Source organism: Panthera leo, chromosome A1, assembly GCF_018350215.1.
Source record: "Panthera leo isolate Ple1 chromosome A1, P.leo_Ple1_pat1.1, whole genome shotgun sequence".
NCBI classification, from domain to species: Eukaryota; Metazoa; Chordata; class Mammalia; order Carnivora; family Felidae; genus Panthera; species Panthera leo.
This window is the reverse complement of record NC_056679.1, coordinates 34,456,543-34,482,449: the sequence shown is the minus strand read 5'-3', so window position 1 is coordinate 34,482,449 and position 25,907 is coordinate 34,456,543.

Here is a 25,907-nt window from a genome sequence, read left to right as displayed (position 1 = left end):
TTCAAACCAAGGATCTGTATTTGAGGTCAAAAAATGATTAGTCCTCACTGGGTACTTGTGGCTGCCAAGAAGTTGAAAGACCAATATGAGGCCTCTGCGTTAGATGTGTATAGAACTTCACAGCCCTCCTGTTTAATGGCCAACATAACCCTAGAAGCAGCTGAGTAAATCACCTGTACTCTATTTAATGATTAATTTTCTCACTTAAAAAAAAAATGTTTGGATGACAGATTCAATACACCTATTTCTTAACTACTTTTTGTGAACCAAGCATTATTCTAAGTGTGTCCATATATGTCATCTCACTTAATTCTCAAGACAGTTCTGTGATATGGGTATTACTACTACAGCTAAAAAATAATAAAGGAAGAATTGAACTTAAGCAGAAGGAGATTAAAATTACTTGTTTGAGGTGACAGATTGTACATAACACTGCTAGGATTAAAATCTAGATTGTCCTGCTAAACAGAGAGCCTCCCGACACCAAAGACCATCCTCTTAATTAATATATTATCTTCTTATGACAGCTAAAACATTCTGTTTCAATTGTACTATGTAATTGTGCATATGTATGCAGGTGTATATACATATGCATAATATTTAAATAATGTATTTATTTATTTATTTATATATAAATTTAGATGTATATATAAATAACTAAATGCATTTAAAATTCATAGTGGCTTTAAACATTGATGCTATTTGTTATTTTAAAAATCTTAATATAATTTTCTTCACATGGACTCCACGATAGTGGCTAAAATTAAATTTAAATAAGCTTAATATTTTAAGTTATTTTCAGGTAAAATTAAATGTAGATAGAATTTATGGTAATTATTCATGCTTTGCTATTGGATCATTTTGCAATTACCCCACTTTGCCTCCTCCCTACCCCTTTGAGAACTCTGCCCTAGAGAATTATGTGTATTCCTTCTGTCATTGGTCCCATAGAATTTAGTTTTCAATACATTCAGTTAATTGACTGACAAATACAAAATTAGAAAACTATGTTTCAGAAAACTGAATTCAACTCGCAAAGGTACCCCTATATTACTTGGATGTAGTAAACAGACACTAAATCCTATATCATAGGCTTTGAGCGGTTGTGAGTTGGAGACCAAAGCCCATTCTGTGAACTGGTGAGTCATTCCTTAAGCATGACATTCTCTAAATGTGATCTCTGCACTCCTCTGCAGATGCTTCCTGGCCCATCTACATATATAGCACATGAAGTCCCTTCCTTTCTCTTTGTCTCCAACCTAATATAAGTCAGCATCCTTTTCCTGTGTGTGTTTACTTTCATCCACATTCAGGTGAAAAATAGGATGTTAAACTGAAATGCCCCTTTTCAACTATATTGGCTCCCATGAGACAGACATCTTTCTCGCAATTTTCATCCAATGGGTAATGTTGATAAAGTACAATATAAAGTAATAAAGGGGACTTTCTGTAGGCATCTCTGTGGGCAATATTTCTTTTAAAAATCATTTACTTCCTGCACTTCTAAGAGGAAAGGCAAAGTTTCTCCCTAAGACAGGTGAACAAGTTAATGAGGACCAAGGCAGTAGCCGAAGAGAAAGATGGACAATCTGACACCTGATGGTTTTGTCTTGCTGTAATCTCAAGTTTGTACTAGCCCATTGGGAAATCAGACGGAAATAGCAATAAACCACCACTTGCTGACAAAGCAGACTGCTTTGTGAAGGCATTTCAACCTATTGACAAATACATGGCACAGTGTTTAATTTATCAGAGTAAATGGTAGTTCATTTTCCATTCTAGGGTCGGTCTTATTTTTTGTCTAGATCTGAAGATGCACATCCAGCTCAAAGTAAAGGCAATCAGAGTTAATAAGTGATGAATACATAGCTCATATCAATATCTGTATCTATAAACATATTGTACACATTATAGAAAATATATAATTTTATTTTGTTATGTTCATCTTATTTCATTCATTTTTTTTGTTTTTCTTGATTAAAACATAGACTACATCTTATATAACTTCATTTTCAGGGAGGAAGGATAGAAATGAGAATTTGGGAGTGACACAGCCGTTTGAGCACGTACAAGAATTTTCCTTGCCTATTCTTACTTTTCCTTAGGTTGAAGCACGACTTCCAAGCTTATACCTACCTCAAGAAAAGTATTAAAATAAGTTTACTCAGACACTCTTTCTCTTGTCTTCCCTCAGTGTCATAATTCTAAAATATTTAGCTGATGTTGAATAAAGGGAAGGCAGAGAAGCAGTTTGTTATCAGTTGCAACTGTGTAATACCTCTTTATTCTGATTTATGAATATATCTGGTTCCAAAAGAATTCAACTATAGCATTTTCTGAGAGTAGGAGATCTCTTGGTATTTTAAGAGCCTTTTTCTCTTTCTGCCCAATTCTTTGGATTACATGAGGTCAACAAGAGTATCTCATTTTTCTCAATAATAATCCTAGGCTCTTCTCAATTTTTATACAGTTATTTGAATAGAGGTACCCTTTCTGACTTGCAGTTGTAGAAAAATATTTGCTCTCTATGTGCTTAATTTTACGAAGAAATAAAAACTTTACTTCAATTAACTATTCTACAGACCAACCTATTTTTCAGGAAATATATTATATTCTGGAAATACGAAGATGAATGGGAAATCATCTGCTGATGAGGAACTTAAAATCCAATAAGGAAATGGTACATAGAAATATGAATTGAAAACATGTTTTGGGGGCACAAAAATTTGTTCATAATCTAGATGATGTCAGAAAAGTTTATAGAGAAAAGTTGATGTTTGATATAAGTGTTAGGTGATGAGTAACTGCTCACTAAGCAATTTGGGGATAGAGAATGAGTGTGTATGAGTGTGTGTGTGTGTGTGTGTGTGTGTGTGTGTGTGTGTGTTGGGATTAGGTATGAAGTGTGCAAAGAGTACTGAAGAGAGAAAACAAACTCAGGCCCAAGTGCCTGAAATAATCTGTCATAATAGGAGAACTGTAAGAGATCTGATATGGACAAAGAAAGGAATGTGATGAAAGAGGAATCTGGAGTTTCAGAATAGGGGCCAGATCAAGGAGAGCCTCATGTATCATACCAAGTTTTTATTTATCCTGTGGTAAATAAGGAGCCATTAAAAGGTTTTAATCAGGAGTAAACGTGATTAGATTTGCATTTTAGAAAAATCAATCCGGCAGTAAAAGCCAGATGGGTTGTGCAAGACTAGAAGCAAAAACTATTTAGGAGCTTATTAGTATAAATCAGGCTGTGGCTAGGGTCTGCACCAGGGTAATAGTGGTAGGAATTAGAAAGGAGAGATAAGATACAAGGAGGTACAGTTGACAACCTAACAATTGACTTGTTTGTGAAATGGTGGTAGGAATGGTAGGCACAACTGAGGAGTTATTTATGTTCTGTCAGTTGAGTTTATGGGATTGAAGACACGGTTGGACTTTTGATGGAAATTTGAAGGTCAAACATCTAGTATAAAGAGTTGGAGACATGAAAGTAGTTGAGATTACTAGGAGGTCTTTTTTGAGTAAAGAAAGAAGAAACTCATAGATGAAAATTCAGGAGAGAAAAACAAATGCCTAAAGGACAAGCAGAAAAATTGGAACCAGCAAAGACTGAAAAAGAATGGTTAGTAAAAACAGAAGGGATCCAGAAAGAGTGATGTCATTAAAACCAAAAGAGGAAGGGGTTTCAGAAAGTAGCTAAAAGTATCAAATGCATTATTCAAGTTAGAGTGGTCAAGTAAGAGGAGGAACACAAGGGTCCTTTGAATTTGGTAATTGTAGGTTATTGTCACTCTTTATAAAAGTAGAGTCAAAGAAGTAAGGGTATGGTCGTCTACTATCAATGGATGGACATAATGAACCTAAGATGTGTAGCATATTTTAGTGGAGTGATTTAGTGGGCATTGAAAAATATAATTAGGAAAAGATGTGAAAACCGAAGCAGTATGTGGTGATGATGTAAAATATTGGCAACTTAAAAATATTTACTGGGTAAAACAAGGAGTAAATTGAGAGAGAGAAGTTAAGCAAATAGTATTAGAGTACTTAACACTAAAGCAGTAGAATATGTTGATTTTTTGCTTGACTTCGTTGATTCCATTTCTTATGGAAAACATCCAGATGAGAAGTAAGTTTGAGATTGTGGATCTTTTTCTTCCACCTTTAAATTAAATAGTATTGGGGCACCTGGGTGGCTCAGTGGTTAAGTGTCTGACTTCTGCTCAGGTCATGATTTTGTGATTCATGAGTTCAAGACCTGCATCAGGCTCTGTGCTGACAGCATGGAACCTGGAGCCTGCTTCAGATTCTGTGTCTCCCTCTCCCTGCTCCTCCCTCCTCATACTCTCTCCCTCTCTGTCTCTCTCTTTCTCTCAAAAATAAATAAACATTAAAAAAATTTTAAAAATTAGTATAAAGAAAATATTCTGGTCAAACATAGTAAATGCTCTAAAATATCTGTTCTCTACTTGTACGTGATAATACAAAGTATTATCAAAGTAATACAAATACAAAGTCATGAATGGAACTTTATTTTGGTAGATTTTTAAAACTCATTGCTTTGCATGTATGATGTCACTTTATCTCCCCACAATATGTGCGTTTATCTATCAAATTTATATACATATATTTCACTCTAGATGTGTCATGTCATTTCATGTTCTGGTCATTTATTGCTTGAAAGGGTAGTCTAAAACCAATTACTGTCTGAAAAAAGCATAAATATTTAATGCCCCATTATTATAAGATTATAGAGCCACTGGTCTTGCTAGACTATGTGCACATTGAGTTATTTTTTCCTAAAAGTAATTCAAGCCATGCTCTTTAATTCCATCCCCTCAGTGAGCAATAATACCCATTTGCAAAATTCCTGATTGGAGATTGTGAAAAAAGGGCAAACTGTGGCAGTAGAACTTAGAAAGATAATTGACCCATGTGGGGATTAAACCTGTGACCTTGGCTTCATTAACATTTGCCCCAAACAACTATGCTAAGCAGCCTGAGGCACCAAAGCTAATATAGTATTGTTGCATGATAAACAATTTCAAATAAGAATATGCAGACTTATCACAAGTCTAAAACAAGACTTTAAAACTTAAACAAAAAGATAAAATGCAATCTGGAATTTAGCTTTTTCTCCAACAATTACGCGAGTTTTAAGGGATTTGTTTGTAAATACTACCTGAAGTTATTTCTGGTTTTAAATCAGCACATGTATAGGGCATTTGAAAACTCATGAAGAGGCTAATAATAATAACTGTTCATTAACTCCATAACATATACAAATGATATAAGTCACAAATGGTATTAAAAATTGGTCAGGATGATTGTTCTTGACTTAGTCCTGATGTGTAAAGAGCTTAGAAATTGTCATTATGTCCATACGAGAATGAAAAACAAATCTAATTGAAATGAAAATCAACAGCTTTTCTTGGGCCCACCAGAGAAATGAAGTTGGAGGGCACATCTCCATCTGGAAATCTGGAGAAAATGGTGAACTCAGAGTTACAGAGAGATCCTTACTTACAACAGAAACCACTAGAGCCATAAAATGGTAGGAACACCAAAGTGATATTTAACAAATTGTTGGAGGCTGAGTGCAAGCTAACATGAGAATCAAGTTCCTGGAGGTTGCAATTTTAGAGGGTCTCTACATTCTCGTGACATTTGTCTCCAGGAACCCCAAAGGGTTCTCACATTGGAGATCAAGAAAGCTCTTCTCCTGGTTCTGGTAAGGAAAAAAAAGTAAACATTGTGAAATATAACCAGAGTGTTTTCTATGGAAAAGAGCTTGTTGTCCAGAGGAAAATATTTTAACAGAGACTTATCCCTCCTGGAGGAATTTATCCCAAACCTGTCTCTCTCAGCCTTGCCATCTTACCTAAGAGTGGGGAGGATGCTGTATCAAAGGAGAAACACTTGTCCAGAAACATAGAACACCATAAGACTGGGATTTAATCATAAGATTAAAGAACACTTACTGCTCCCAACCTTAATACCATGCTAACTATATTCCACTATAATAACAGAGGAGTATAAGTGATAAAGCTGGAAGAATTAGATATTCTCTGAGGAGGAATACTTAGGGAAGCCCAAAATCAAGAGAGGAGACCAAAATAAAATAAAATAAATAAAATAAAATAAAATAAAATAAAAAGACATTAGAGGAATTTGATGCTTTGGAACACAAAGCTATAGCAAATATTAACCATAGTCCATTTCCTAGCCAGATTAACATAAATCCTCACAGCGTGTTTACTGCAGTTTCTGTTGCCCTGTACACTATGTCCAGCTTTCAACGAAGGATCACAAGCTGTGATGGTAAGGCAAGGAAAACAAAACAAAACAAAGCAAAACAAAAACAAACAAAAAACAAAACAGTCCTAAAGGACAAAATAGACAACGGAACCAGACTCATAAATGACACTGGTGTTACAGGTTTTTTTTTTAATAACTATGATTAATATGTAAAGGGCCCATGTGAGAACAGATGAGCAATGTAAGCGGAAGGATAGAATTTCTTTTTTTTTTTTCAATATATGAAGTTTATTGTCAAATTGGTTTCCATACAACACCCAGTGCTCATCCCAAAAGGTGCCCTCCTCAATACCCATCACCCACCCTCCCCTCCCTCCCACCCCCCATCAACCCTCAGTTTGTTCTCAGTTTTTAACAGTCTCTTATGCTTTGGCTCTCTCCCACTCTAACCTCCTTTTTTTTTTTTTCCTTCCCCTCCCCCATGGGTTTCTGTTAAGTCTCTCAGGATCCACATAAGAGTGAAACCATATGGTATCTGTCTTTCTCTGTATGGCTTATTTCACTGAGCATCACACTCTCCAGTTCCATCCACGTTGCTACAAAAGGCCATATTTCATTCTTTCTCATTGCCACGTAGTATTCCATTGTGTATATAAACCACAATTTCTTTATCCATTCATCAGTTGATGGACATTTAGGCTCTTTCCATAATTTGGCTATTGTTGAGAGTGCTGCTATAAACATTGGGGTACAGGTGCCCCTATGCATCAGTACTCCTGTATCCCTTGGGTAAATTGCTAGCAGTGCTATTGCTGGGTCATAGGGTAGGTCTATTTTTAATTTTCTGAGGAACCTCCACACTGCTTTCCAGAGTGGCTGCACCAATTTGCATTCCCACCAACAGTGCAAGAGGGTTCCCGTTTCTCCACATCCTCTCCAGCATCTATAGTCTCCTGATTTGTTCATTTTGGCCACTCTGGCTGGCGTGAGGTGATATCTGAGTGTGGTTTTGATTTGTATTTCCCTGATGAGAAGCAACGTTGAACATCTTTTCATGTGCCTGTTGGCCATCTGGATGTCTTCTTTAGAGAAGTGTCTATTCATGTTTTCAGCCCATTTCTTCACTGGGTTATTTGTTTTTCGGGTGTGGAGTTTGGTGAGCTCTTTACACATTTTGGATACTAGCCCTTTGTCCGATATGTCATTTGCAAATATCTTTTCCCATTCCGTTGGTTGCCTTTTAGTTTTGTTGGTTGTTTCCTTTGCTGTGCAGAAGCTTTTTATCTTCATAAGGTCCCAGTAATTCATTTTGCTTTTAATTCCCTTGCCTTTGGGGATGTGTCGAGTAAGAGATTGCTACGGCTGAGGTCAGAGAGGTCTTTTCCTGCTTTCTCCTCTAGGGTTTTGATGGTTTCCTGTCTCACATTCAGGTCCTTTATCCATTTTGAGTTTATTTTTGTGAATGGTGTGAGAAAGTGGTCTAGTTTCAACCTTCTGCATGTTGCTGTCCAGTTCTCCCAGCACCATTTGTTAAAGAGACTGTCTTTTTTCCATTGGATGTTCTTTCCTGCTTTGTCAAAGATGAGTTGGCCATACGTTTGTGGGTCTAGTTCTGGGGTTTCTATTCTATTCCATTGGTCTATGTGTCTGTTTTTGTGCCAATACCATGCTGTCTTGATGATTACAGCTTTGTAGTAGAGGCTAAAGTCTGGGATTGTGATGCCTCCTGCTTTGGTCTTCTTCTTCAAAATTACTTTGGCTATTCGGGGCCTTTTGTGGTTCCATATGAATTTTAGGATTGCTTGTTCTAGTTTCGAGAAGAATGCTGGTGCAATTTTGATTGGGATTGCATTGAATGAGTAGATAGCTTTGGGTAGTATTGACATTTTGACAATATTTATTCTTCCAATCCATGAGCAGGGAATGTCTTTCCATTTCTTTATATCTTCTTCAATGTCCTTCATAAGCTTTCTATAGTTTTCAGCATACAGATCTTTTACATCTTTGGTTAGATTTATTCCTAGGTATTTTATGCTTCTTGGTGCAATTGTGAATGGGATCAGTTTCTTTATTTGTCTTTCTGTTGCTTCATTGTTAGTGTATAAGAATGCAATTGATTTCTGCACATTGATTTTGTATCCTGCAACTTTGCTGAATTCATGTATCAGTTCTAGCAGACTTTTGGTGGAGTCTATCGAATTTTCCATGTATAATATCATGTCATCTGCAAAAAGCGAAAGCTTGACTTCATCTTTGCCAATTTTGATGCCTTTGATTTCCTTTTGTTGTCTGATTGCTGATGCTAGAACTTCCAACACTATGTTAAACAACAGCGGTGAGAGTGGGCATCCCTGTCTTGTTCCTGATCTCAGGGAAAAAAGCTCTCAGTTTTTCCCCATTGAGGATGATGTTAGCTGTGGGCATTTCATAAATGGCTTTTATGATGTGTAAGTATGTTCCTTCTATCCCAACTTTCTCAAGGGTTTTTATCAAGAAAGGGTGCTGGATTTTGTCAAAGGCCTTTTCTGCATCGATTGACAGGATCATATGGTTCTTCTCTTTTTTTTATTAATGTGATGTATCACGTTGATCGATTTGCAAATGTTGAACCAGCCCTGCATCCCAGGAATGAATCCCACTTGATCATGGTGAATAATTCTTTTTATATGCTGTTGAATTCGATTTGCTAGTATCTTATTGAGAATTTTTGCATCCATATTCATCGGGGATATTGGCCTGTAGTTCTCTTTTTTTACTGGGTCTCTGTCTGGTTTAGGAATCAAAGTAATACTGGTTTCATAGAATGAGTCTGGAAGTTTTCCTTCCCTTTCTATTTCTTGGAATAGCTTGAGAAGGATAGGTATTATCTCTGCTTTAAACGTCTGGTAGAACTCCCCTGGGAAGCCATCTGGTCCTGGACTCTTATTTGTTGGGAGATTTTTGATAACCGATTCGATTTCTTCGCTGGTTATGGGTCTGTTCAAGCTTTCTATTTCCTCCTGATTGAGTTTTGGAAGAGTGTGGGTGTTTAGGAATTTGTCCATTTCTTCCAGGTTGTCCAATTCGTTGGCATATAATTTTTCATAGTATTCCCTGATAATTGTCTGTATCTCTGAGGGATTGGTTGTCATAATTCCATTTTCATTCATGATTTTAATTATTTGGGTCATCTCCCTTTTTTTTTTGAGAAGCCTGGCTAGAGGTTTGTCAATTTTGTTTATTTTTTCAAAAAACCAACTCTTGGTTTCGTTGATCTGCTCTACCGTTGTTTTAGATTCTATGTTGTTTATTTCTGCTCTGATCTTTATGATTTCTCTTCTTCTGCTGGGTTTAGGCTGCCTTTGTTGTTCTGCTTCTATTTCCTTTAGGTGTGCCGTTAGATTTTGTATTTGGGATTTTTCTTGTTTCTTGAGATAGGCCTGGATTGCAATGTATTTTCCTCTCAGGACTGCCTTCGCTGCGTCCCAAAGCGTCTGGATTGTTGTATTTTCATTTTCGTTTGTTTCCATATATTTTTTAATTACTTCTCTAATTGCCTGGTTGACCCACTCATTCTTTAGTAGGGTGTTCTTTAACTTCCATTCTTTTGGAGGTTTTCCAGGCTTTTTCCTGTGGTTGATTTCAAGCTTCATAGCATTGTGGTCTGAAAGTATGCATGGTATAATTTCAATTCTTGTAAACTTATGAAGGGCTGTTTTGTGACCCAGTATATGATCTATCTTGGAGAATGTTCCATGTGCACTTGAGAAGAAAGTATATTCTGTTGCTTTGGGATGCGGAGTCCTAAATATATCTGTTAAGTCCATCTGATCCAATGTAGCATTCAGGGCCCTTGTTTCTTTATTGACCGTGTGTCTAGACGATCTATCCATTTCTGTAAGGGGGGTGTTAAAGTCCCCTGCAATTACCACATTCTTATCAATAAGGTTGCTTATGTTTATGAGTAGTTGTTTTATATATTTGGGGGCTCCGGTATTCGGCGCATAGACATTTATAATTGTTAGCTCTTCCTGATGGATAGACCCTGTAATTATTATATAATGCCCTTCTTCATCTCTTGTTACAGCCTTTAATTGAAAGTCTAGTTTGTCTGATATAAGTATGGCTACTCCAGCTTTCTTTTGGCTTCCAGTAGCATGATAAATAGTTCTCCATCCCCTCACTCTCAATCTAAAGGTGTCCTCAGATCTAAAATGAGTCTCTTGTAGACAGCAAATAGATGGGTCTTGTTTTTTTATCCATTCTGATACCCTATGTCTTTTGGTTGGCGCATTTAATCCATTTACATTCAGTGTTATTATAGAAAGATACGGGTTTAGAGTCATTGTGATGTCTGTATGTTTTATGCTTGTAGTAATGTCTGTGGTACTTTGTCTCACAGGATCCCCCTTAGGATCTCTTGTAGGGCTGGTTTAGTGGTGACAAATTCCTTCAGTTTTTGTTTGTTTGGGAAGACCTTTATCTCTCCTTCTATTCTAAATGACAGACTTGCTGGATAAAGGATTCTCGGCTGCATATTTTTTCTGTTTAGCACACTGAAGATATCGTGCCAATCCTTTGTGTCCTGCCAAGTCTCAGTAGAGAGATCGGTCACGAGTCTTATAGGTCTCCCTTTATATGTGAGGGCACGTTTATTCTTTGCTGCTTTCAGAATTTTCTCTTTATCCTTGTATTTTGCCAGTTTCACTATGATATGTCGTGCAGAAGATCAATTCAAGTTACGTCTGAAGGGAGTTCTCTGTGCGTCTTGGATTTCAATGCCTTTTTCCTTCCCCAGTTCAGGGAAGTTCTCAGCTATAATTTCTTCAAGTACCCCTTCAGCACCTTTCCCTCTCTCTTCCTCCTCTGGGATACCAATTATGCGTATATTATTTCTTTTAGTGTATCACTTAGTTCTCTAATTTTCCCCTCATACTCCTGGATTTTTTTATCTCTCTTTTTCTCAGCTTCCTCTTTTTCCATAACTTTATCTTCTAGTTCACCTATTCTCTCCTCTGCCTCTTCAATCCGAGCTGTCATGGTTTCCATTTTGTTTTGCATTTCGTTTAAAGCGTTTTTCAGCTCCTCGTGACTTTTCCTTAGTCCCTTGATCTCTGTAGCAAGAGATTCTCTGCTGTCCTCTATACTGTTTTCAAGCCCAGCGATTAATTTTATGACTATTATTCTAAATTCACTTTCTGTTATATTATTTAAATCCTTTTTGATCAGTTCATTAGCTGTTGTTATTTCCTGGAGATTCTTCTGAGGGGAATTCTTCCGTTTGGTCATTTTGGATAGTCCCTGGAGTGGTGAGGACCTGCAGGGCACTTCCCCTGTGCTGTGGTGTATAACTGGAGTTGGTGGGCGGGGCCGCAGTCCGCCCTGATGTCTGCCCCCAGCCCACCTCTGGGGCCACAGTCAGACTGGTGTGTGCCTTCTCTTCCCCTCTCCTAGGGGCGGGATTCACTGTGGGGTGGTGTGGCCCGTCTGGGCTACTTGCACACTGCCAGGCTTGTGGTGCTGGGGATCTGGCGTATTAGCTGGGGTGGGTAGGCAAGGTGCACTGGGGGCAGGAGGGGCAGGCTTAGCTCGCTTCTCCTTAGGTGATCCACTTCAGGAGGGGCCCTGTGGCAGCGGGAGGGAGTCAGATCCGCTGCCGGAGGTTTGGCTCCGCAGAAGCACAGAGTTGGGTGTTTGGGCAGAGAGAGCAAGTTCCCTGGCAGGAACTGGTTCTCTTTGGGATTTTGGCTGGGGGATGGGCGAGGGAGATGGCGCTGGCGAGCGCCTTTGTTCCCCGCCAAGCTGAGCTCTGCCGTCAGGGGGCTCAGCAGCTATCCCTCCCTTTTCCTCCAGCCTTCCTGCTTTCTGAGCAGAGCTGTTAACTTATGACCTCCCAGACGCTAAGTTGCGCTTGCTATCAGAACACAGTCCATCTGGCCCCTCCGCTTTTGCCAGCCAGACTCGGGGGCTCTGCTTGGCCGGCGAGCCGCCCCTCCGCCCCGGCTCCCTCCCGCCAGTCCGTGGAGCGCGCACCGCCTCGCCGCCCTTCCTACCCTCTTCCGTGGGCCTCTCGTCTGCGCTTGGCTCCGGAGACTCCATTCTGCTAATCCTCTGGCGGTTTTCTGGGTTATTTAGGCAGGTGTAGGTGGAATGTAAGTGATCAGCAGGACGTGTGGTGAGCCCAGCGTCCTCCTATGCCGCCATCTTCCAACCCACCGGGGAAGGATAGAATTTCTAAGAATCACAAGGGTAATTAGAAATAAGAAAAACACTAACAGTACTGAAGAATGTCTCTGATGGGCTTATGAACCTAGCTGAAGAAAGAATCAGCGAGCTTGAAGATCAGTCAGTAGAAATTTTCCAAACTGAAATACCAAGGGGTAAGGGAGTGAAAAAGAAATCAACATGCAAGAATGGTGGGATAATGTCAAAATTGTAACATCTTTCTATTTGGAATACCAGAAGAAAGAACAGAACAGAATAAATATTTGAAGTAATAATTGTTGAAAACTTTTCAAAAACTAATGACAGACATCAAAATACAGAACTCAAAAGCTGAAGGAATACAAACCAGGATAAACTCCAAAAAAGAAACCACAAACAAACAAACAAACAAACATTACCTAGGTATACCATATTCAAACTGCAGAAGACCAAAGCCAAAAAGGAAATCTTGAAAGGAAATCTTGGAAGAAGACAGAGACGAAAAACCATATTACCTACAGAGTAACAAGGATAAGAATTATAGGGGACTTCTCATCAAGAACCATGCAAAGAAGAAAAGATTAGAATAAAACATTGAAAGTTTGAAAGGAAAAAAAGTACCCACTAACCTGGAATTTTATATCCACTGAAGCTATATTTCAAAAATGAAAGAGAAATCTATTCTGTGACAAACAAAAACTGAGAGAATTCATCATCACTGAACGTTCGGTCTTAACTCTGGCTGCTATAATAAAATAGACACTTGGTGCTTCAACAACAGAAATTTATTTCTCACAGATCTGGAAACTGGAAGTCCAAGGTCAAGGTGCCAGCAAGGTTGTTGACAGGTGAGAGCGTTCGCCTTGGGTTGTAGATAGCGAATTTCTGGTTGTGTGGCAGAAAGGAAGAGCCCTGGTTTCTCTTCCTCTTTTTATAAGGGCACTAGTCCCATCATGAGGGCCTCATCCTCATGGCTTCATCTAAACCTAATTACCTCTCAAAAGCTCTACATCCAAATATATCACAGAGTTAAGTCTAATATTTGAATTTAATTTTTTTAAATGTTTATTTTTTTAAATTTTTTTTAGTGCTTATTTATTTTTGAGAGAGACAGAGACAGAATGTGAGTGGGTTAGGAGCAGAGAGAGAGGGAGACACAGAAGCCGAAGCAGGCTCCAGGCTCTTGAGCTGTCAGCACAGAGAGCCCAACGCGGGGCTCGAACTCACCAGCCGTGAGATCATGACCTGAGCTGAAGTCGGACGCTCAACCGACTGAGCCACCCAGGTGCCCCAAATGTTTATTTATTTTTGAAAGAAATAGAGAGAGACAGAGCTCGAGAGGGGAAGGGCCAGAGAGAGAGGGAGACACAGAATCTGAAGCAGGCTCCAGGCTGTCAGCACAGATCCCAGTGCAGGGCTCCAACTCACAGACTGCGAGATCATGACCTGAGCCAAGTCAGACATTTAACCGATTGAGCCACCCAGGTGTCCCTAATATTTGAATTTAGAGAGGACACATTCAGCCCGTAACACTTTCCTTGCAAGAAATGTTTAAATAAGTTCTTTAAGGAGAAGAAAAATGTTATAGGCCAAAAACTTGGATCTATATAAAGAAAGGAAGAGTGTTTAGTAGGAATACATAAAATAAAAATACGATATTCTATTTTTCTTACTGTTGATTAAAAGATAACTATTTATATTAATAATAGTGACAATACATTGGGAGATTATAGCATAAATGCTAAGTAAAATTAATTACACAAGGAAACAAAGGAATTAGAAATATTGCTATACATAACTTCACTACATATGAAGTGGTAAAGTATTATTTGGAGATGGACTTACATTGGTTAAAATGTGTATTAGAAACTCTAGGGAAACCACTAAATTTTTAAAATAAGAAGTAGAATTGATATGTTAAGGGAGAAGATAAAATGGAAACATAAACAGTGATCCATTTGAAATCCAAGGAGTCATAAAACTAGAAGAAAAAATGAAAAATAAAGAGCAAATGAAATGGATACAAGAATTCTGAATGTGGTAGATATTAATTTACTATATAATAATCACTTTAAATGTTAATAATGAAAATGCACCAATTAAAATACAGAGAATGTCAGAGTGGATTTAAAAAAGAGAGAATTATATATTGTTTATAATAATTCTACATTTAATATAAAGACATAGATAGGCTAAGAATAAAGAGATAGTGAAAGATATACCATCCTACAACTAATCAAAAGAACGCTGGAGTAATTATATTAATTTTAGACAAACAGTCTTCAGAACAAGGAAAACTATCAAGGATAAAGTAAGGCATTGTATAATGAAAAGGAGTCAAATCTCAAGAATATATAACAACGCTACAAGTACATGCACCGAAAACCAGGGCATCAAAATATGTGAAGCATAGCACAGTAGTGAAAGGAGAGAGACACCCTGCTATGAGGGTCGTAGATTTTAACAATTCTCTTTCAGTAAATGATAGATCAAGCAGGTAGAAAAATCAGTAAAAATATCAATGACTTCAATAGCACTGTCTGTCTTCTTGATCTAATTGACATATATATGGAGTACTCCAATAACATCAGAGTATACATTCTTAAGTTCACATGGAATGTTCATCAAAATAAACCATATTATGGACCATAAAACACACCTTCACAAATTAAAAAAAAAAAAATAAAATCACCAAGTATTTGATTGTCAAACAACACACTTCTAAAAGCACAGGTTTCTATAAAGAAATCTCAAGAGAAGTTTTAAAATATTTTGAATTGAGTAAAAATGAAAATACAACTATCAAAATATATAGGATAAACAAAAAGTGGTGCTTAGTGGGAAATTTATAGCATGAAGTGAAAATATTAGAAAAGAATAAAGATCTAAAATCAACTAGGAAACTAGAAAAAGAGAAATTTAAGTTTAAAGCAAGCAGAAGATAAATAAAAAATTAAAAAAAAAAAAACAAGGATACTGAAAACAACCAAGCAATAAATAAAATCAACAAAATAAAAAACTAGTTCTTTGAAAAGATTAATAAAATTGATAAACATGTAGCCAAACTAACCAAGAAAATAGGAGTAAAAAGATAAATTATTAATACCAAAAACAAAAGAGGAGTCACTACTGATCTCATGGATGTTGAAAGAATAATAAAAGAATATTATGTCAATTCTTTGTCCCCATTTAATAACTTAGATGAAATAGACCAATTTACTGAAATACACAAACTACCAAAATTAACACAAGGGGAAATAAATAATCTGAATAGAACTACATCTATTAAAGTAATTGAATCAATATTTAATAATGTCCCAAGAAAAAAAGATCACCACACCCAGAAGTTTCACTCATGAAACTACTAATATTTGTGGAAGAAATGATACTAATTCTCTAACAATCTCACCCAAAAAATAGAAGCAGAGGCACATTTCTTAAGCCTTTCTTTGGGGCCAGATTTATTCTAATTGCAACACCACATAAAGACACAAGAAAGAAAACCCACAGACGAATATCTCTCTTGAATATAGTTGCAAAAACATTCAAAAAATATTAGCAAATCAAATCCAACAATGAGTGAAAGTTTCATATACTATGATAAAATGAGATTTATTCCAGATTTATAAGACAGTTTCTATATCCATTGTAACCCACTATAAGAACAGGTGAAGGATGAAAGATTGTGCAACATCAAATGATGAAGAAAAAGCTTTTAGCAAAATCAACACCCATTACGATAAAGTTTCAGAAACTAGGAATAGAGGAAATCTTCTTCAATTTGCTAAAGAGTATCTACAAAAAAATCTACAATATGATGCTTAATGATGAGACACTGGCAGGTTTTTCCTACTGTTGGGAACAAGGCCAGGATGTCCTTTCCCAATCCTCCTCTCTGACTGACATCATGTTGGAAGTCCTAGCTAGTGCAGTAACACTGGACAAAGAAATAAAATGTACACCTATTGGAAAGGAAGAAATAAAACTGTTCTTGTTTTCAGATGATAAGATTGTCTACAAAAATCCCAAAGAATCACCAAAAGCCCCTTGGAACTAGTAAATGAGTATATAAAGTGTACAGGACAGAAGTTAAAAAACATGTTATTTATTTTCCCATGTAACAGCAATGAATGGTTGGAATTTGAAGTTTTAAAAAGATAATTGTGCAATAATGCCATAAAAATGAAATACTTTAGATATAGTATCTTCAGGATTTACATGTGAAAGACTACAAAACTCTGATGAAAAAAATAAAAATTCTTACTTCTTATCTATATATCTTCTTTGACAACATGTTCCTTCAAATTTCTTGCCTTCTCTCTCTCTCTCTTTTAATATATATATTTTGGTTTTCTTATTGATGAATTTTAAGTTTGTTTTTTTTTTCTATTTTGTACATTTTCCTCACAAGTTTTTTTTATCAGACATATGTTTTGCAAATATTTTTTTCCCAGTCTGTGGCTTATCTTCATTTTTGTAACAGTGTTTTTATCACAGCAGAAATTTTTAATTTTAATAAAGTTTGAGATCAATTTTCTCTCTCACTAGTTGTTCTTAAAGAGTTGTACCCAAAAATCATAACCAAATCCAAGGTCATCCACATTTTCTCTTATGTTTTCTTCTAGATTTATATTTGTGCATTTTACATTAGGCCTAGGGTCCCTTTTGAGTTAATTTTTGTGAAAGATGTAAGATCTATGGTTTAGTTTTTGTTTGTTTGCTTGTTTGTTTGGTTTTTGCTATGTGGATGTCCTGTCATTCTAGCGTTTTATTTATTGAAAAGTCTATCACTTTTTATCCTTTCTTTATTGAATTGCCTTTGCTCTTCTGACAAAGATCAGTTGACTATATTTGTGTGTGGGTCTACTTCTGGGCTATCTGTTCTATTGAACTACATGTCTATTCTTTTGCCAATACCACAATGTCTTGATTTCTTGTGCTTTATAGGACATTGTGAAGTCAGTTCTATTGTATTCAGGTGATAGGGAGGGAGGACAGCACAAGTGTAACTACTAAAAGGTAGCACAATGGTGCTTTGTGGAATGAAGAGTTCTGTATGTTGATTGCTTTCAAGGTTATATGAATCTTCATATGATAAAACTATATCTATACAGAACTATAAACTCTGTGAATTATATCAATGTCCATTCTTGGTTTTGATATTGTACTACAGTTATTCAAGTTGTTACAGGGAAACATGAGTGAAAGGTACATGGACCACTCTACATATTTTGCAACTTCCTATGAATCTATAATTATTTAAAAGAAATTGGGCAGGATTTTTTACTTGGAATATTATCCATAGGACCTAAACATTAGCTTGGTCTGTTGCAATTTTACAGTAGGCATTGAAAATATCAAATAAAATAAAATAGTATCCATCAATGTGAAAAATTCTTCCAGCGAATTTCAAAACAGAGACTAGGTAGATATCACCTATTTGTTTAGGTCATATTTCTTGGGCACCACTGGGATCCTTGTTGAGAGGGTGAGTGTCGTTCTGTGGAAGATGCAGGATTCAGTAAACTCATATTTCTATATAGCACTTTGTCTTGTGAAGCGTTCTTATTCACCTTATATTGCACGCACATCACATAGATACAGGATTTCTTTAGGAAGGTGACATTATATTAATTTTTCAAATTAGAATATTTACTCTCATAAGTCAAACATTGTATTTAAATACCACACTTGTACAAGTTATTGATAAAATAAGGGATAGAAGCTGTTTACCTGGTCTCATTTATTACACAAAGAACCTTTAGTTACTGCATGTTTGATCCCTCTCAGGAGTACATGAAATATTATAATCAAAAGCACAGGGTTTCTTCAAGTCCTATAGCACAAAACTTTATGCAATGCAGTGAGAAATGAATGTACCCCTTTTCAATAAGATTGAACAATACAAATCACTAATATGAAGGCATATATTAAATATATCCATTGGAGAAACATAGAAAGAATTTTTAAGTGAATGTTTTATGACTACCTAAAAAATCAAATTGCAAGCACAAGGAAATATTATGACTATTGTAAGAACAATTTGTGCCAAATTGAAATTTACTAACTTTTTAGATATGGATGATGGTCCAAATTCATTAAATATCATTACTTATTTTATGGTGTTATTATTTTTTTTTTAAACCTGAGTTGAATCCTCAGCAGCTTTTTTTTTTTTTAAGTTTATTTATTTTTGAGACAGAGACAGAGCATGAACAGGGGAAGGGCAGAGAGAGAGGGAGACACAGAATCAGAAGCAGGCTCCAGGCTCTGAGCCATCAGCCCAGAGCCTGACGCAGGGCTCGAACTCACGTACCTCGAGATCGTGACCTGAGCTAAAGTCGGACGCTTAACCGACTGAGCCACCCAGGCGCCCCTGGTGTTATTATTTTAAGAGGGACATTAAAATTAGGGCAAATCTAAACAATGCTAGCCTGCATAGTGCAGAGTATGATGAGAGAGTCTTATGAGAAGCTATTGAAGGGATTCGATTTGTTAACTTGTATTTAAAGATACTACTTAAGGGGTGCCTGGATGGCTCAGTATGTTAAGCGTCCGACTTCAGCTCAGGTCACGATCTCCCGGTCTGTGAGTTTGAGCCCTGCGTCGGGCTCTGGGCTGATGGCTCAGAGCCTGGAGCCTGCTTCTGATTCTGTGTCTCCCTCTCTCTCTGCCCCTCCCCCGTTCATGCTCTGTCTCTCTCTGTTTCAAAAATAAATAAAACCTTAAAAAAATTAAAAAAAAAATAAATAAAGATACTACTTAAGGGAAGCATTAAAAATTTTTGACAGAATTATTATTTTTTTAAGGGGAGAACAAAGTTGTACTCTACACAGCATAATTAGTCCAAATACATACATATAATTTGGGCTATAATAAGATAGTTTTAACTTTAAAAATTTTTAAATTAGTTAAAAAACTATTTTTTTTTTTAATTTTAAAAATTAAACTCAGGAGTCCTTAGGTGGCTCCATTGGTTCAGTGTCTGACTCTTGATTTCAGCCCAGTTCATGATCCCTGGGTTGTGGGATTGAGTCCCATGTCGGCTCCATGCTGAGTGTGGAGCCTTCTTAAGATTCTCTCTCCCTCTGCCCCTTTCCCCTGCCCTCAATCTCTCTCTCTAAAATTTAAAAAAAAATCAACACAAACTTAAAAATAAGAACTATCTTGTCATGTGGAGTTCATATTATTGGGATTATTAAAACAGAAGTTGTCAAGATATTTCTCAAGGTTGTGGCATATAGTTTCTTATCTTTAAAAGATGTTAACAAGGGCACCAGTCCCTTAAGTGTCCTACTCTTGGTTTCAGTTCTGGTCATGATCCCATGGTTCACGAGACCAAGCCCTGCAATGGGCTCTGTGCTGACAGCACAGAACTTGCTTGGGAGTCTTTCTCTTCCTCTCTCTCTGTCCCTCTCTGCTTGGGTGTTCTCTCTCTCTCTCTCTCTCTCTCTCTCAAAATAAATAAATAAACAAAAAAAAAAGAAAGAAAAAAAATTTAACAAAGTAACTTCTCAATTTCCTTTCAAATCTAATAATAAGTATCTTTCTTGGACATACAGACAATGAAATACATATAAAACACATGCACAAACATGTATACATTGGGCAAATAAAAAAATTAAGTACATCAACTACTGAGTTGAGCAAAGTGGGAGTGGCTACCTGTCAGGGAATAGGAGGCACAAATTTGGTGTATGTGTGTTTTGAAACCGTGTCGACAATGTGCTGCAGACACTCTGGTGACTAAATTTGAAGAGGGAATTCGTCCAAGCCTTCACCCTGGAAAAAGTATGGAGGCAGCTGTGGGATTAGTTAATAAAGAGACAATTAAACAATTTAGCATTGGGGAGTAAGGGAAGAGGCAAATATTAAAATATATTCGTTATGTGGGGTGCCTGGGTGGCTCAGTAGGTTAAGCGTCCTACTTTGGCTCCAGTAATGATCTCACGGCTGGTGAGTTCAAACCCCGCGTCGGTCTCAGTGCTGACAGCTTGGAGCCCAGAGCCTGCTTCAGATTCTGTGTCTCCCTCTCTCTCTGCTCCTCCTTCACTCATGCTCTGTCTCTCTGTCTCTCAAAAATGAATAAACATTAAAAAATTTTTTAATAAAAAATATATTCATTACATTAATTCCTTTTTCTCTTATATAGAAAATGGGAATAAAAGTCAGTGTAAACTCCTTGGGACCATTCAGTAGTAGATAACTGGAACCTTAAAATGGGAAGAGAGGTCGTCCTACTCCATGGATATATTACTTTTATTTATTTTATTTATTTTTTTAAATTCTTTAATGTTTATTTTTGAGAGAGAGAGAGAGAGAGAGAGAGGTAGGAGCAGAGAGAGAGAGGGAGACACAGAATATGAAGCAGGCTCCAGGATGAGCTGTCAGCACAGAGCCCAATGCTGGCTCAAACCCACGAACTGTGAGATCATGACCGACCCTTAACCAACTGAACTCCCAGGTGCCCTGATATATTACTTTATATTCTAAATAAAAATGCTAAAATATTTTGAAAAAAAAATATAAAAATGATGAGATTAAATTTATAGTGTATATTCTTTTATTGGTGAAAGCCAAGCATTTTGTCAATGTCTGAGTCATCCATAAGTAGATCATGAAGCGGTGGTCACTCAATAATGACTCTTCTGAAAACAAAACATTTTGTTAATGTGAAGAGCCATATCGAGCTCTCACCAATGCTTAGTGTCATTCTGTAGCCTGGGCTGAGAAGAACGTCTTGAAGTAGCATTTGGCCAGTTGACATTAGTAAGTACAGGTTGGCCCCTACTGAAGACTGGATAGCCAGTGGCTGACCCTGGTGGCAGGAAAAGCTGCTCAGATTATGGCAGGGTGCAGCCTCTGTGCTGCTACATGGAAAACCAAACACCTAGTATGCTCGAGTCACTTAGTAGCTTCCTGCCTCATCAAGGTGAATTGTAATGCTTCAGAATATTTCCATTTCCATCTCTTTCTTGGCTTTTCTTTTCTTTTCTTTTTTTTTTTTTTTTGCAGTGGCAGGGGGTGGGGTGGGCTGCAGGGTGGGGGAAGGGATCAGGGAGTCACCACTTTTATTCTAATATGCTTTCTATTGTCTTATCTTAATCCTGCTCTTTGCCTAGTGTCCCTTTTGCTCCCTCTCCATATCTAATTCTCTCCTCTTTTTAAAATGACATTCTAGAAAGCACTAATGCATGGCAAAATTACTTCGAATATTCGTCTCAGATCCCTAATAAGTTATACTTTTTTTTCATCTTAATAATGGCTATAGAACATGTTATTAATCTTTCTGGAGCATCTGATCTTCCACTGATCTCCAAGGTTGCTATTGTTCACCAGATTAGGTAAGTGATATGACTTTTATCCTCATTGCTCCTTGAACACCTATCCTAAAGCTGTGCTTTTGTTCCAAGGGCATTGCCTTCTGAGTTAAAGAAGTACCATTCTTTAGTAAGATGTATACTGTTGGTTTTAAAGAGAAAAGAGTTTAAAGTTTCTAGCTTTTTCTCCTTCTCCAATTATCACGACACCCATCACTACCACACAGTACCACCACCAAAGGAAAGTGTTAATTGGATCGATCAAAGGACACTAATTAGATGGCTTTTTGTTGTGGTGCATCATTAGCTGGAGGGGTAGTCTATATTGGGGAATAGGTGGCTTTTTCTCTCTGGAACTTTTTGATAAATGCGAAGTGATAAAGTAGCTTGGGCTCCTCCCACTCATTTCTCAAAAACTGCCTCTTTCATCTTACTCTTGACATCTGTCTCTTTGTCTTTTTTTGTATCTCTTTGTCTGCTGTGAGTCTGGAGAAATGTGACACAGCTGGTCCCCTTATCTATGTGAGCAGTCAAGGTAGATTCAACTGAAGGTTACTTCCACGTGCACTGTCCCCCTCCTGAAAATCTTTAAGTTTGAGGCTTAGATGCTTTTCCCCTAAACATCACAGAAAGTTCTTTCCTGGACTGTCTCTACTTGGTGAGGACTCATATGACCTAGGGTTGCCTGTTCTTGCTGCTAGAAGAGAACTGGCTGAGTCTGGGTGTCAAAGGTCAAAGGCTGGGTATTCTACACCTGCATTTCTAGACTTGAGACCACCTTGTGTTTAAATAAAAAGAAATATCCGTTTCTCCCAATGTAGCTTGTTAAACTTACACACTTTGGTTCCGAGCCCCAGCCTAACAGTAACAAACTTCCACATTGAACTGCAGGAGAGGAGTGACTGACTGATATCAGAGATGATTCAGGTTTTCTGTTTCCTCAGGCCAAAATCCAACTTGATATCATTTTGTTAATGTCTAAAACAAAAATCTATGTTCCCCCATCATTTTCTTCCCCATACTCTCACTAAAGCCTCCACATTGTATTTGAATTAACTGGAAAAAACAGAAATAAATTTCCCTTAAGAAAAAGGATTTGTATCCCCTAATGCATTATAAATATGACAATAAGCCTGAAACTTCAGTTAACAAAAATTGTCACACCCTCAGCTTTTTAGGGAAAAAAAAACTAAACTGACCCAAAAAAGAAATAAAAAACCAGCTTAATATCAGGGCTTGGTAAAAATGCAATTTCCAGAGTTTTACTTATATTCACTAGAGTTTCAGTCTGATCTATGGCCATAAAATGAGGATTGATGTTTAGAATGATGTCCCTGAGGCATTGCGGATTCTGAATCATGAAAGATTCAATTACCTTCAATAAACTGAACTTAACTATCTCAGGAAAGGTGATGAATACAAATTGGAAATATCATCAACAGGCAATGCTAAAACACAGAAGTTTTTTGATTAAGTATTGGGTAACTAGCATTTCTGATTTATTAGAAACTCTATTCTCTAAGCATCTCAGAAAACTGAAATTTACTATACACCCGTTCACTGAGGCTCAGCTCGCTATGGTACAGCACCAATAATATCTGGGTTGTCTAGATTACCCTAGATAACAAATGACTACCCAAAGGCCCCAAATATTTTGAATTAATCCTATTCCATCTCTTCTGCCACATTATGTTTTGTTTGGACTTCTGAGTTGGCCATTTAATATGGGTCTTCTTTCTCCTATCGCCTTTCTCCCGTATCAGCCACTTGCACCACAGACATAATTTTTTTTTAACTGGATTAACTTCCTTCTAATTTATTTTAGAAGAGTCTACATGGCCCTGTGTGATGTGGCTTTATCTTCTTATTCAAGTGCATTTAATGCCACCGTCTCCCTTTTCACTATGGTACTGACAGATAGGCTCACTAGTCTTCTAAAACTACCCTTCAAAGAGACTCTAGAGATGGATCCTTGTACATTTGAGGATTTAATATATAATGATGTCTCCAGTCAGTGGCAATAGGATTCATTATTCAATAAATGGTCCTGACAGAAATGGATAGGCATCTGGAAGAAGGCAAGATGTAGGCTCTGTCCTACATTATACACGATGTAAATTCCAGGTAAATTAAATATTTAAATGTAAAACCCATAATTACAATACTAAAAATGTTAAAAAATACTATCAGTGTAAAAATAATACTTAATACAGGAAAATCTGCCTATGAAGCATAAAAAATAAAAGAAGTATTTAAAGATTGATAAGAAAGGATAAACAACATGAAAGAAAAAAATGAAGAAAAACATATTAATAGGCATGTCACAGAAAAGCAAATCCAAATTGCCAGGAAACCTGAAGAGCTACCCAAACTTAGTGTTAATCAAGGAAGTAAAATCAAAGCAGTCTTAAAAGTGTCACTATTCCTTATCCAACAGGCAAAAATTTAGCTATAAAGGGCCCATCCCTGTCCCTGATGGGGATGTGGATGAGAAAGTGCTCCCTTTCACTGCTGCTGGAGATGGGGGCTGTGACAGCCATTGTAGAAAACAGCCTGGTACCAACTATGAATAAAATAATGGAACACATTTGACTAAACAGTCATATAAGAGTAATTTTTCCCAAGGAGCTTTCCCAAACAGCTTTAAAACGTGTGCACGTGTGCACATTTGTGTGATTTCAGAATTATTTATAGTGATAAAAACCTAGAAAAGGAAGAAGCAAATATATATTTATATGTATTTATGTAAGATGGTAGAAACAAGAAAACATGAGGAAAATATATATTATCGAGACAAGTTATAGTGAAATGAAGAGACAACAGAAAAAGGCAAAAGTGAAAAAAAAAGTGGAGCAAAGAAAGCTGATTTTAAAATAATTCACACTCATTGTGAAAGGGCAAGAAATTTTGTTAATAAACTAAATTTATTCAAAATCAAAAGAAAAATTTCTGGGAGCAATTACAAAAAGTGTATCTTAAAAATGTATCACACTATTATCCAATCATACATGCAAAATAGGTGCATTTTTATGTAAATTTTTTCTTGAGAAAGTTGATTTTAAAAGAAACAAAATTCACCCCTTAGGTAATTTTTGTCACATGGAACTTGTTTTCCTGATCCTCTATAGCTTGGGACCCTTTTTTGCTCTGCATGGTTGGCTCCCTTCCTTCCAAACACCCTTTTTCTAAGTGTCACACCATCCCAATTTCCTTTTTGTTTTTCTTCTTCTTAGCATGTAACATACTAATCATCTATATAATTGTTGCTTCATCTCTGTCTCTCCACTGTGGATGTGAGTTCAGTGAACCTAGTCTGGGTTTTGTTTGTTTTTTTGTTTTTCCACCAAGGACTATCATTTCAGAGTACCACAACTGCACAAAGTTGTTGCTTGGTGCATATTTGTCAAGTTAAGGAGTAAACATTTTTCATCTCTTTTTGCACCTGCACATTTTTTAATACCCATTCAACTAAACAACACATTACATGGCACGGTATAGGAGTCACTTTGACAGAGAGAGAACAGAAGTTGTTAAACTCATAATCCATCCCAACCACAGGCTCATGTGTGTAAACCATGTCTACTTTTTTTTTAATTTTTAAATATTTATTTATTTTTGAGAGAGAGAGAGAGAGAGAGAGAGAGAGAGAATGAATGAGTGGGGGAGGAGCACAGAGCAAGGGAGACACAAAACTGAAGCAGACTCTAGGCTCCAAGCTGTCAGCACAGAGCCTGATGCAAGGCTCAAACTCACAGACTGTGAGATCATGGCCTGAGCTCAAGTCGGATGCGTAAGTAATCGAAACACCCAGGTACCCCAAATTGTGTCTAATTTAATGTCTCCCACAATCTATATAATGATCTCCATACTGTGATAATAAAAGAGGATTAAGTAATTTCATCCACTAAATTATTAAAGGGTGGATACAAAATTTGGAATGATGACTATTTGCTTTTCCAGTCTACCTGCAAACAAAAAAGGAGAGGAAGGGAATGGACATGATAATTTATTTGCTTCTATTCTGTGTCATGCACTATACTCAGCGTTCACATGCATTGACTCATTTAATGCACAAAGAAAACATTATAATATTTTTTATTTTAAAAATGAGTTTACTGATAATTGGGGTTAAATAATTTACCTAACACCATG